The sequence below is a fragment of the Scyliorhinus canicula genome, chromosome 17 (genome assembly GCF_902713615.1).
Source record: "Scyliorhinus canicula chromosome 17, sScyCan1.1, whole genome shotgun sequence".
Classification (NCBI taxonomy): Eukaryota; Metazoa; Chordata; class Chondrichthyes; order Carcharhiniformes; family Scyliorhinidae; genus Scyliorhinus; species Scyliorhinus canicula.
In genome coordinates this window covers 131656951-131670837 of record NC_052162.1, presented here as the reverse complement: position 1 = coordinate 131670837, position 13887 = coordinate 131656951, and positions in this window count along the sequence as shown.

Below are 13887 nucleotides of genomic sequence, written 5' to 3'. Positions count from 1 at the left end.
GGGATTAGGAGAGCTAAGAGAGGGCATGAAAAATCTTTGGCGGGTAGGATCAAGGAAAACCCCAAGGCCTTTTACACATATGTGAGAAATATGAGAATGACTAGAGCGAGGGTAGGTCCGATTAAGGACAGTAGCGGGAGATTGTGTATTGAGTCTGAAGAGATAGGAGAGGTCTTGAACAAGTATTTTTCTTCAGTATTTACAAACGAGAGGGGCCATATTGTTGGAGAGGACAGCGTGAAGCAGACTGATAAGCTTGAGGAGATACTTGTCAGGAAGGAAGATGTGTTGCGCGTTTTGAAAAACTTGAGGATAGACAAGTCCCCCGGGCCTGACGGGATATATCCAAGGATTCTATGGGAAGCAAGAAATGAAATTGCAGAGCCGTTGGCAATGATCTTTTCGTCCTCGCTGTCAACAGGGGTGATACCAGAGGATTGGAGAGTGGCGAATGTCGTGCCCCTGTTCAAAAAAGGGAATAGGGATAACCCTGGGAATTACAGGCCAGTTAGTCTTACTTCGGTGGTAGGCAAAGTAATGGAAAGGGTACTGAGGGATAGGATTTCTGAGCATCTGGAAAGGCATTGCTTGATTAGGGATAGTCAGCACGGATTTGTGAGGGGTAGGTCTTGCCTTACAAGTCTTATTGACTTCTTTGAGGAGGTGACCAAGCATGTGGATGAAGGTAAAGCAGTGGATGTAATGTACATGGATTTTAGTAAGGCATTTGATAAGGTTCCCCATGGTAGGCTTATGCAGAAAGTAAGGAGGCATGGGATAGTGGGAAATTTGGCCAGTTGGATAACAAACTGGCTAACCGATAGAAGACAGAGAGTGGTGGTGGATGGCAAATATTCAGCCTAGAGCCCAGTTATCAGTGGCGTACCACAGGGATCAGTTCTGGGTCCTCTGCTGTTTGTGATTTTCATTAACGACTTGGATGAGGGAGTTGAAGGGTGGGTCAGTAAATTTGCAGATGATATGAAGATTGGTGGAGTTGTGGATAGTGAGGAGGGCTGTTGTCGGCTTCAAAGAGACATAGATAGAATGCAGAGCTGGGCTGAGAAGTGGCAGATGGAGTTTAACCCTGACAAGTGTGAGGTTGTCCATTTTGGAAGGACAAATATGAATGCGGAATACAGGGTTAATAGTAGGGTTCTTGGCAATGTGGAGGAGCAGAGAGATCTTGGGGTCTATGTTCATAGATCTTTGAACGTTGCCACTCAAGTGGATAGAGCTGTGAAGAAGGCCTATGGTGTGCTAGCGTTCATTATCAGAGGGATTGAGGGCAGCACGGTGGGGTAGTGGTTAGCACAACCGCCTCACGGCGCTGAGGTCCCAGGTTCGATCCCGACTCTGGGTCACTGTCCGTGTGGAGTTTGCACATTCTCCCCGTGTCTGCGTGGGTTTCGCCCCCACAACCCAAAAATGTACAGAGTAGGTGGATTGGCCACGCTAAATTGCCCCTTAATAGAAAAAATAATTGGGTAATCTAAATTTATTTATTTTTAAATCAGAGGGATTGAATTTAAGAGCCGTGAGGTGATGATGCAGCTGTACAAAACCTTGGTCAGGCCACATTTGGAGTACTGTGTGCAGTTCTGGTCACCTCATTTTAGGAAGGATGTGGAAGCTTTGGAAAAGGTGCAAAGGAGATTTACCAGGATGTTGCCTGGAATGGAGAGTAGGTCATACGAGGAAAGGTTGAGGGTGCTAGGCCTTTTCTCATTAGAACGGAGAAGGATGAGGGGCGACTTGATAGAGGTTTATAAGATGATTAGGGGAATAGATAGAGTAGACAGAGACTTTTTTCCCGGGTGGAACACACCATTACAAGGGGACATAAATTTAAGATAAATGGTGGAAGATATAGAGGGGATGTCAGAGGTAGGTTCTTTACCCAGAGAGTAGTGGGGGCATGGAATGCACTGCCTGTGGAAGTAGTTGAGTCGGAAAAGTTAGGGACCTTCAAGCGGCTATTGGATAGGTACATGGATTAGGGTAGAATAATGGAGTGTAGGTTAACTTCTTAAGGGCAGCACGGTAGCATTGTGGATAGCACAATTGCTTCACAGATCCAGGGTCCCAAGTTCGATTTCGACTTGGGTCGCTGTCTGTGTGGAGTCTGCACATCCTCCCCATGACTGCGTGGGTTTCCTCCGGGTACTCCGGTTTCCTCCCACAGTCCAAAGATGTGCAGGTTGGGTGGATTGGCCATGAAAAATTGTCCAAAATTCTATGATTAACCAAGGACAAAAGTTCGGCGCAACATCGTGGGCCGAAGGGCCTGTTCTGTGCTGTATTTATCTATCTAACCTTTTTTGGTTACTAAGGGCAATTTAGCATGGCGAATCCACCTGACCTGCACGTCTTTGGACTGTGGGAAGAAAGCGGAGCAGCCGGAGGTAACCCACACAGACACGGGGAGAACGTGCAGACTCCGCACAGACAGTGATCCTGTGGAGAATCAAACTTGGGACCCTGGTGCTGTGAAGCCACAGTGCTATCCACTTGTGCTACCGTGCTGCACCGTGCCGAGTTGGACAAGGCCATTGATTGCTCAACAAGCAGAAAGGTGCCCGGCAAGGATGGAATTCCAGCTGAACTGTTCAAACACAAAGTCCCATCGACTGTCACACCTTCACGACCTCCTCTGTTGGGAGATCGGAACCATTCCATGTGCATGATGCTAAAATCATCACAACCGATAAAAGCAGCAGTGACAAAGGAGATGGCAACAACTGCAGGGATGACTCACTGCTTAGCGTCACCAGGAAGACCTTCACTAGGGTCATGTTTAAAAGATTCACCTACTTGCAGACTGAGTGGATACAAAAGCGCAGTGTGGTTTCTGTGCTGACAGATCTACAGTGAACATGATCTTGTCCACACACCAAGTAATAATAATAATATTTATTGTCGCAAGTAGGCTTACATTCACACTGCAATGAAGTTACTGTGAAAAGCCTCTAACCACATTCCGGCGCCTGTTCGGGTCACAGGGAGAATTGAGAATGTCGACATTACCGAACAGCACCTTTTTCGGGACTTGTGGGAGGAAACCGGAGAGCCCGGAGGAAACCCACGCAGACACGGGGAGAACGTGCAGACTCCGCACCGACTGTGACCCAAACCGGGAATCGAACCTGGAACCCTGGTGCTGTGAAGCAACAGTGCTACCGTTCCGCCCAAAGTGAACATGTGGTATTTCATCTTAAGAGTCTGTGCTGAGAAAAGTGACATGTTCTAATTACTGAGTGAAAGTAAATCTGTAAGTATGAATTGCAATTTATTTGTACAATTGTAAAAGGCAGTGAAAAGTTGGATTCTGTGAAGTTAAACTTCAGCCTTAACTTTGTGCATTGGATTTCACAAGCTTTTGGAAGTCCCACCCTCTTTAAGTCTTTGTGGTCTAAGTAGGTTGAAGCTTTGGGTTACCTGTGAAAGCTGATCGTTTTACTTTTATTTTTCTTTTGTTTTATTTGAGTCACTTGGAAAAGTGCCTGAAGAAAGAGAGGGAAGAAAACAAATTTGGGTAAAGCTGAAAAAGTTGCCAAAAGAATTGAGAATACAAAGTTTAAAATGGTGTTTGATTCATTTCATATCTAAAAATAAAGTTACGTATAGTCAACACAGTTGTGCACATTTGAGAACATTTGTTCGAACACCGTTGAAAGTTAACCCTTTTCACTGATAGCACGGTGACGATTTTAACTGAAGACTTTGTCTTTTCAAGATTTGGCTTCATCCCATTTGTTATCTTTCAAGCCAAAGTGTTTGAGAATGGAAAATATCGGAGTTATGTCCAAACTGATTACAAATTCCTTCTGTCTCTGATCTACAAATATATTATGTGAATATTAAATTGGTCAGTAAAGTTCCTCAGTTGTTCCTTTATAGTCTGTGTTGGTCTGAATGATGACAGTATTAACCTTCTCCCTAACCTGTCCTAACCCTTCTGCCCCTTCACCAACTGAATCCAGGGACTCCTTGTTCCCATGGTGGCATTCCCTGTCTGCCTAGTTATTCATTTAAATTAGCCCCTGAATTGTTTGTGGATTGTTTCATCCTGCTGCCACATTTCAGTAACAAATGTTGAAATGTTTGCTCCACACCCACAGGGTTTCATCTGTTTAAAGCCACAAACAGAAAGGTCCAGTTTTCTCCTGGAGTTTGAGACAAAGCAGCTTTCAAAATGATACAGGGTTTCAGCCAATGAGGGAGATCCAGGCTCAGCCCCGCCCCTCATTCACTCCGATTGGTTGGAGGACCAGCCGGTCCCGCTCGGTCTTCCAGTCCCGAGGGTGATATGCTGCAGTGCACATGCACTGTCATTGGGTAAGGAAGCCAATGACGGCGATCTAAGCCCTGCCCACTCGGTGCTCCAAGCCCCGCCCATGACAGGAACATAGTTTCATCTCCAAGGAGGTGTAGATGGAGTCAATGGATGGGAGGCAGGTTTGTTTGATGGACAAGGCTGTGTTCATGCCTCTCTGAAGTTTCTTGCGGTCTTGGGGCAAGCGGTTGCCATACCAGGCTGTGATGCAGCCAGATAGGATGCTTTCTATGGTTCTTTAGTTGTTTTCTTTTCGCCGTCTGGCAGCCTTTAATCCCACAACTGGATTTCTCAATGAAATATTAGCTAACTGCCATAAAACCAAGAGTAGGCATAAATAGGCCATTTTCTGGTTGGCAAGATGTAACGAGTCGTGTGTCACATGGTTCAGTGCTGGAACCTCAACGTTTTACAATTTATATCAATAACTTTGATGACAGGACCAAAGGTATGGTCAGTTTGCTGATGACGCAGGCAAAAAGGAAAAGGAGGTGGTGTTGCTCGGATAATAAGGGACGGCATCAGAACATTAGTAAGGGTGGAGCACAGATCAGGAATACAAAATGTGGAATATGAGCCAAGAATATTGGGAAGAGCTGTTCATGACAGTACTGGTAGTGTGGAACATGGTATTAATCAGGAGATTAGAGAAGCATGTAGCATGGGTAAAACAGTAATGGGTGACTTCAATCTACATATAGACTGGGTAAAGATCTAATGGGCACTGATGCTGCGGAGGACAAGTTTCTGGAGTGTGTTAGGGACAGTTATCTAGAGCAGTAAAGTTGAGGAACCGACTATAGAACAGGCTTTTGTAGATCTAGTAATATGCAACAATAACGGGCTAATTGATAATCATGCTGAAAACAACCTTTGGGGATGAGTGACCAGAATATTGAACATGAGGTATTCCAATCTGAAGCCAGGATATTAAATTTGAACAAAAGGAATTATAAATGTGAAATAAAAGTCGCAAAAATCCCAGAGGACCATAGGCTGCTCTCCCCTTGGACAGAGATAGAGCTGACTGGAGGTGATTTAACCCGAGGGTCAGCACACCTCAGGTAAGGGACCTGGTTGAGAAGGCCTTACCTTCATGAATAAATTCAGCCAGTACGAGAGCTAAATCCACGGTGTTGGCTTTGCTCTGCATCACCAACCACTCGTCCTTCCAACTCAGCTAACCAACCCCCTGATAATTTTTAAAATTTAATTTAGACTACCCAATTCATTTTTTCCAATTAAAGGGCAATTTAGCGTGGCCAATCCACCGAGCCTGCACATCTTTGGGTTGTGGGGGCGAAACCCACGCAAACACGGGGAGAATGTGCAAACTCCACACGGACAGTGACCCAGAGCTGGGATCGAACCTGGGACCAATACTGCATCAAACTAGAGTCCCAGGCCAACGACACTAACCCACGACGACTATGGCAGGGCCTACACAAGATCACAGGCTATAAAGCAAGGCCAGGCGGAATATCGGGCTGGAGCATCCCTACCCGATGATCTGAACAAGTTCGATGCCTGCTTTGAGCAGTCAGCCAATATATCAGTGCCACCCAGAGGTAAGAGCTGCCTTTTTGAAAGTGAATCCGCGGAAAGCGAGGGGCCCCGACGGAGTCCTGAGCGAGCACTCAGAACCTGCGCAGACCAGCTGGCGAGTGTATTCGCAGATGTCTTCAACATCTCACTCCTCCGCTCTGAGATACCCCCTCCTTCAAGAAGATCACCATAATACCAGTACCAAAGAAGAACAAGGTAGCCTGTCTCAACGACGACCGACTGGTGGCCCTGACATCTGTTATCATAAATGCTTTAAGCGGCCAGTCATGAGATGGATCACTGCCAGCCTCCCAGGTCTTGATCCATTCAGTTTGCCTATCACTGCAAGCGGTCCACAGCAGATGCTACCTCCCTGGCTCTACAATCAACACTTGAACACCTTGACATCAGGGACACTGTGTAAAACTGCTGTTCATCGACTACAGCTCTGCCTTCAACACCATTATCCTGACACGACTAATAACCAAACTCTGCAATCTTGGACTTGACCCCTCCCTGTGCAGCTGGATCCTCGACTTCCTCACCAACAAACCACAATCTGTCAGGATAGGAAACAGCACCTCCTCCACAATAATCCCCAACACCGGAGCCCCGCAAGGATGTGTGCTCAGTCCTCTACTGTACTCCCTATAAACACATGACTGTGCGGCAAGATTTAACATCAACTCAATCTATAAGTTTGCAGATGATACGACTGTGGTGGGCCGTATCTCAAACAACGACAAATCAGACTATAGGGAGATAAATCACTTGGTTGCATGGTGTACCGAAAACGACCTCTCTCCAAATGTTGGAAAGACCAAGGAACTGATCATCGACTTCAGGAAGCGTAGCACGACACATACTCCAGTCTGCATCAATGGCTCCGAAATGGAGATGGTTGATAGCTTTAAGTTCCTGGGGGGGGGGGGTCACCATCACCAACAGACTGTCCTGGTCCACTCACGTTGATGCAACAGTCAAGAAAGCCCAAAAACGTCTCTACTTCGTACGGAAGCTAAAGAAATTCGGCATGTCTGCATCAACTCTCACGCTTTTACAGATGTGCAAGAGAGCATTCTAACCGGCTGCATCACAGCCTGGTATGGCAACTGCTCGGTCCAGGATCGCAAGAGTGTGGTGAACTCAGCCCAACGCATCACACAAACTTGCCACACCCACATTGATTCTGGACAAACCTCCCGCTGCCTCAGGAAGGCAGTATTATCAGAGACCCCCCCTCCCAACCAGGCATTGCCCGCTTCCAGACCCTTCCATCAGGCAGAAGGTACAGAAGTCTGAGGACCCGCACATCCAGACAAAGGAATAGCTTCTTCCCCCCCAGCTACAAGACTCCTCAATGACTCCCCCTCGGACTGATTTGTTCCCTGTAAGAACACTATTCACGACGCCCTATGCTGCTCTTGCTCATGTATTTGCTTTGTTTGACCCCTTGTTCCGCACTGTAACCAGTCATTGTTTGTTGATGTACCATTTGTCAATGTTCTCTGTTGATTATTCTTTTTGTCTACTGTGTACGTACTGTGTACATTCCCTCAGCCGCAGAAAGTATTTTTCACTGTACTTCAGTACATGACAATAAATCAAATCAAAATCAAACCTCGGCGCCATGAGGCAACAGGGTTAACCCACTGTGCCACCGTGCTGCCTCCCCCTGATAAATATTAAATAATTCCTTAAATGTTAGGTATTCCCTGCAGCAATCAGTTTCCCAGTCCACCCCAGACAACTTGCCCCTCATACCCAGATAGTTTTCTTCTGTGAGGGACCCAGATAAATTAAACAAAAGAACCATGTAACCACCAGGGCCCATCCCCATGGCAAAGTGGCATGCTTTATGGGGTTCCAAACAGAAATGGCAACTAAATATAGTCAATTTTCCAAACATCCTTTCACTCTGTGATCCTTGCGCAATTTGAAGCCAGGTATTTGCAACAAATCTCAAAGAGCATCAGCCCACTAGAGGCAAAGTGGTGAGACCGGCCAGTCCAGCAGAAAGAAACCCTCCGACCATCCCCACTGACCACCTGTCAGAATGAACAAAATGCAGTCCTGGGTGTAGAGTAGAAATAACAGCAGAATCCAACCCCTGTAATCGATTGTGAAATTGTTGGTGTCACAGCAGGTGTGGTGAAACAGGCAATCCCGTCTCACATTGAGAGGCGAGTAGCCTCTCCCCAGTGTGAACTCGCTGGTGTGAGTGCAGGTGAGATAGCCGAGTGAATCCCTTCCCACACTGAGGGCAGGTGAACGGCTTCTCCCCAGTGTGAACTCGCTGGTGTGTCTGCAGGGTGGATGAATCAATAAATCCTTTCCCACACTGAGAGCAGGTGAATGGTCTCTCCCCAGTGTGAATTCGCTGGTGTCTCAATAGGTGGGATGAATTACCAAATCTCTGCCCACACTGAGAGCAGGTGAATGGCTTCTCCCCAATGTGAACTTCTCGCTGGTGTTTCTGCAGGCTGTATACTTCAGTAAATCCTTTCCCACACTGAGAGCAGGTGAGCCGCCTCTCCCCAGTGTGACTGCGTCGATGAATCTCCAGCTCAGATGGGAAACAGTATCCCTTTCCACAGTCCCCACATTTCCATGGTTTCTCCAGGTTTTGGGTCTCCTCCTGTCTCTCCAGATTGGACAATTAGTGGAAGCCTTGTCTACACACAGAACATGTCGACTGTGTGTCCTCACTGTGAATGGCGTGATGTTTTTTCAGGCTGTGTAACTGGTTAAAGCTCTTTTCACAGTCAGGCGCTCGTTGGTCTCGGGTATGATTCTCGCTTTAGGTGTCTCGAAATTTGCGAGAGGTCCTGGGTTCAAATCCCAGATGAGCCCTTTGGGGCAGCACGGTAGCTCAAGTGGATAGCACTGTGGCTTCACAGCGCCAGGGTCCCAGGTTCGATTCCCCACTGGGTCACTGTCTGTGCGGAGTCTCCATGTACACCCTGTGTCTACGTGGGTTTCCTCCGGGTGCTCTGGTTTCCTCCCACAATCCAAAGACATGCAGGTTAGGTGGATTGGCCATGCTAAATTGCCCTTCGTGTCCAAAAAGGTTAGGAGGGGTTATTGGGTTACGGGGATAGGTTGGAAGTGAGGGCTTAAGTGCGTCGGTGCAGACTCGATGTCTGTATATTCTATGTTCTATTATAGTTCACTGGAACACTCTCACTCGGGGGGGTGTTGTGGGTCTCGGTGCTTTTCCAGTCACACTGATGTTTGAAATCTTTAGCTGACAGTTTGGGCAAACATTTCTCCTTCTTGATTCAAAGGCCGATGATATTCAGGTCTCAGGGAATCAAGTGACTCTGTCAGATCGAGACGTAATGTTTGAGATTTCTGTCTGTAATTCCTCCTTGTCTAATATCCTGTAAAAACAATTTACAAAATTCACCACTGTCAGTACAGGATAGAAACTCAGAACAGACATTTGGAACATTCTTTCCTCTCTCGTTCTCCAAAAGCTGTAAATCTCCATTCCACACACTCTCCCTCCATTCTCACTCTGCTGTATCTAATATTCACTCTCCCAATTGCCCTGAAGGTACTGATTCAGGGTGATTGACAGATCCAGGCTCAGCTAACTGCTTCCTGTGCAGGAGATCATAACAAATATGAGCTGCAGTCATCCATGTGGCCCATCCAGCCTGCTGACCCATTCAATGGGAGCATTGGCTGATGTACCACAGCACCGTATTCCCACAGTATCCCCCGTATCCCTTCACATCTTCCAATATCTCAAAACCTATCAGTGGGCTGGACAGCTGGTTTGTGATGCAGAACAAGGTCAGCAATGCGGGTTCAATTCCCGTACCAGCTGAGAATTCTGAATTCTCCCTAAGTGTACCCGAACAGGCGCCGGAATGTGGCGACTAGGGGCTTTTCACAGTAACTTCATTTGAAGCCTACTTGTGACAATAAGCGATTTTCATTTCATTTCATTGCAGTGTTAATGTAAGCCTACTTGTGACATCGACTCCTTCCTGGTGCTGGAATGAGTAGATGTGCCTCTGGAGGGCATCCCTCAGGCCGAGAGGGAGTGGCGCCACCTGTGAACGAATCTCCCCCAGTTGTTGGAGGTGAGGGAGGAGGAGCTCCGTAGGGAGGTTGGGCGGAACACTGGACCTTCTCTGCAGTGGCCTCAAGAGGGTCCGCCGCCACGTAGGACCCGCCCACCGCGAGCCCCTTTTCAAGGGTGAGGGGATCCACCCTCTCGGCCCTCAGGAAGAACACGACCTTCCCGTACATACGAGAGGCGACCATAATGGGCGAGGGGCCAACGACCCCGGCCATCGTGCGAACGCACGTCTCTATGGTGATGGTGGGGTGAGATTAGCACTTAAACCCCAGTTCCCGGGTTAGCAACCGGAAGGTGGCGGGGCTGCGGGAGTAATGGAGGCCGAAGAGGTCACCACCCCCCACATAGGCGGCTCTGAACAGCCCTGCCACCAGCGTAGGTGGAGTGGCCATCAGGGCAAGTGCCACGCCCACCCCAATGTGGGCTTTGTCATGTTGGAATTGAAGGAGAAATAGACAGTGGGGAGGGGAGGGGGCGTGTTAGGGGAAGAGCGAGGTGGAACAATGTACTCTCCCGCTAGGAAGGAACGAGGGAAGGAAGGGAAGAATGAGAAAGGGACACAGTGGGAAGAGGTTAGCAACACAGAAGGGTGGGGCACCATAGATTGCAGGATGCCTGAGGTGGGAGACTCCTTAGATTCTGGTGAAGCTGGAGGATTGAGGAGTGAAGGCAGATCCTCAGCCTGGGAAGGGGCCCAACAAAAACACAGTCTGTGCTCCCACCCTAGGTTGCCGCCACCAAGGTAAGTGGCTCTGGTTCGCGAGGTCTTCAGCCCAAGTAAGGCTCAGTAAAAACTACAGTCCGTGCTCCCACCCTGGAACGACCACCCAATGGACACGGCTTCCTCCCTGCAGAAAGAAGCCACTGGTGTACGGGGTCTTCAGCCTGGAAGGGGCTCAGCAACCACACTGTCCACTCGAACCCCTGTCCCGGAACAAGCACAGCGGATAGGATAAGGAAGGCCTGACAGTTGGGAGAACCGGCAGGGCCGGGCCCTCAGCCGTGGAGGGACCCAGCAAACAAGCAGTCCAAAGGGCTTTACTCCCACTTTGTTGTTGAAGTTGCTTCCTTGTTTTTGTCACCAAAAGGAAAATGCTGGAAAATCTCAGCAGGTCCAGCAGCATCCGTAGGGAGAGTAAAGAGCTGACGTTTTGAGTCCCGATGGCCCTTTGCCAAAGCTGGTTTTTGTCCATCTCTCCTCTCTCCTTCCTTCCCTCATCTCTCCTTCCTCCAGGCAGCTCAGCAGCAACCAGCACTGGAACAGGCAGCAAACTGAGCAACAGCAGCAGAGAGAGGGAGAGAGAGAGCAGCAGCAGAGAGAGAGAGCAGCAACAGAGAGAGACAGAGAGAGAGCAGCAACAGAGAGAGAGAGCAGCAGCAGAGAGAGAGAGCAGCAACAGAGAGAGAGAGCAGCAACAGGGAGAGAGGGCAGCAACAGAGAGAGAGAGAGAGAGCAGCAACAGAGAGAGAGAGAGCAGCAACAGAGAGAGAGAGCAGCAACAGAGAGAGAGAGAGAGCAGCAACAGAGAGAGAGAGCAGCAACAGGGAGAGAGGGGAGCAACAGAGAGAGAGAGAGCAGCAACAGAGAAAGAGAGCAGCAACAGTGAGAGAGAGCAGCAACAGAGAGAGAGAGGGCAGCAACAGAGAGAGAGAGCAGCAGAGAGAGAGAGCAGCAACAGAGAGAGAGAGAGCAGCAACAGAGAGAGAGCAGCAACAAAGAGAGAGAGCAGCAACAGAGAGAGAGAGCAGCAACAGAGAGCAGCAACAGAGAGAGAGAGGGCAGCAACAGAGAGAGAGAGAGCAGCAACAGAGAGAGAGCAGCAACAGAGAGAGAGAGCAGCAACAGAGAGAGAGAGCAGCAACAGAGAGAAAGAGAGAGTGCAGCAACAGAGAGAGAGAGAGAACAGCAACAGAGAGAGAGCAGCAACAGAGAGAGAGAGAGAGCAGCAACAGAGAGTGAGAGAGCAGCAACAGAGAGAGAGAGAGCAGCAACAGGGAGAGAGAGCAGCAACAGAGAGAGAGAGCAGCAGAGAGAGAGAGAGAGCAGCAACAGAGAGAGAGAGAGCAGCAACAGAGAGAGAGAGCAGCAACAGAGAGGAAGAGAAGCAACAGAGAGAGAGAGCAGCAACAGAGAGAGAGCAGCAACAGAGAGAGAGAGCAGCAACAGAGAGAGAGAGCAGCAGAGAGAGAGAGAGCAGCAACAGAGAGAGAGAGCAGCAACAGAGAGAGAGCAGCAACAAAGAGAGAGAGCAGCAACAGAGAGAGAGAGCAGCAACAGAGAGCAGCAACAGAGAGAGAGAGGGCAGCAACAGAGAGAGAGAGAGAGCAGCAACAGAGAGAGAGAGCAGCAACAGAGAGAGAGAGCAGCAACAGAGAGAAAGAGAGAGTGCAGCAACAGAGAGAGAGAGAGAACAGCAACAGAGAGAGAGCAGCAACAGAGAGAGAGAGAGCAGCAACAGAGAGAGAGAGAGAGCAGCAACAGAGAGAGAGAGCAGCAACAGAGAGAGAGAGAGCAGCAACAGGGAGAGAGAGCAGCAACAGAGAGAGAGAGCATCAGAGAGAGAGAGAGCAGCAACAGAGAGAGAGAGAGCAGCAACAGAGAGAGAGAGCAGCAACAGAGAGGAAGAGAAGCAACAGAGAGAGAGAGCAGCAACAGAGAGAGAGCAGCAACAGAGAGAGAGAGCAGCAACAGAGAGAGAGAGAGAGCAGCAGCAACAGAGAGAGAGAGAGAGAGCAGCAACAGAGAGAGAGAGAGAGAGCAGCAACAGAGAGAGAGAGAGCAGCAACAGAGAGAGAGCAGCAACAAAGAGAGAGCAGCAACAGAGAGAGAGAGCAGCAACAGAGAGAGAGTGCAGCAACAGAGAGAGAGAGCAGCAACAGAGAGAGAGAGAGCAGCAACAGAGAGAGAGAGAGAGAGCAGCAACAGAGAGAGAGAGCAACAGAGAGATAGAGAGAGAGCAGCAACAGAGAGAGAGAGAGAGCAGCAACAGAGAGAGAGAGCAACAGAGAGATAGAGAGAGAGCAGCAACAGAGAGAGAGAGAGCAGCAACAGAGAGAGAGAGCAACAGAGAGATAGAGAGAGAGCAGCAACAGAGAGAGAGAGCAGCAACAGAGAGAGAGAGAGCAGCAACAGAGAGAGAGAGAGAGAGTACCAACAGAGAGAGAGAGCAGCAACAGAGAGAGAGAGAGCTGCAACAGAGAGAGAGCAGCAACACAGAGAGAGAGAGCAGCAACAGAGAGAGAGAGAGCAGCAACAGAGAGAGAGAGAGCAGCAACAGAGAGAGCAAGAGAGTGCAGCAACAGAGAGGGAGAGCAGCAACAGAGAGAGAGAGTGCAGCAACAGAGAGAGAGAGCAGCAACAGAGAGAGAGAGAGAGAGCAGCAACAGAGAGAGAGAGCAGCAACAGAGAGAGAGAGAGCAGCAACAGAGAGAGAGCAGCAACAGAGAGGAGAGAGCAACAACAGAGAGAGAGAGTGAGAGAGCAGCAACAGAGAGAGAGAGAGCAGCAACAGAGAGAGCAGCAACAGAGAGAGAGAGCAGCAACAGAGAGAGAGAGAGAGCGCAGCAACAGAGAGAGAGCAGCAACAGAGAGAGAGAGAGAGCAGCAACAGAGAGAGAGAGAGAGAGCAGCAACAGAGAGAGAGAGAGCAGCAACAGAGAGAGAGAGAGCAGCAACAGAGAGAGAGAGAGCAGCAAATGAGAGAGAGAGAGCAGCAACAGAGAGAGAGAGAGCAGCAACAGAGAGAGAGACAGAGAGAGAGAGAGCAGCAAAGAGAGAGAGAGCAGCAACAGAGAGAGAGAGAGAGTGAGAGCAGCAACAGAGAGAGAGAGACAGACAGAGAGAGAGAGAGAGAGAGAGAGCAGCATCAGAGAGAGAGAGAGACGGAGAGCAGCAACAGAGACAGAGAGAGCA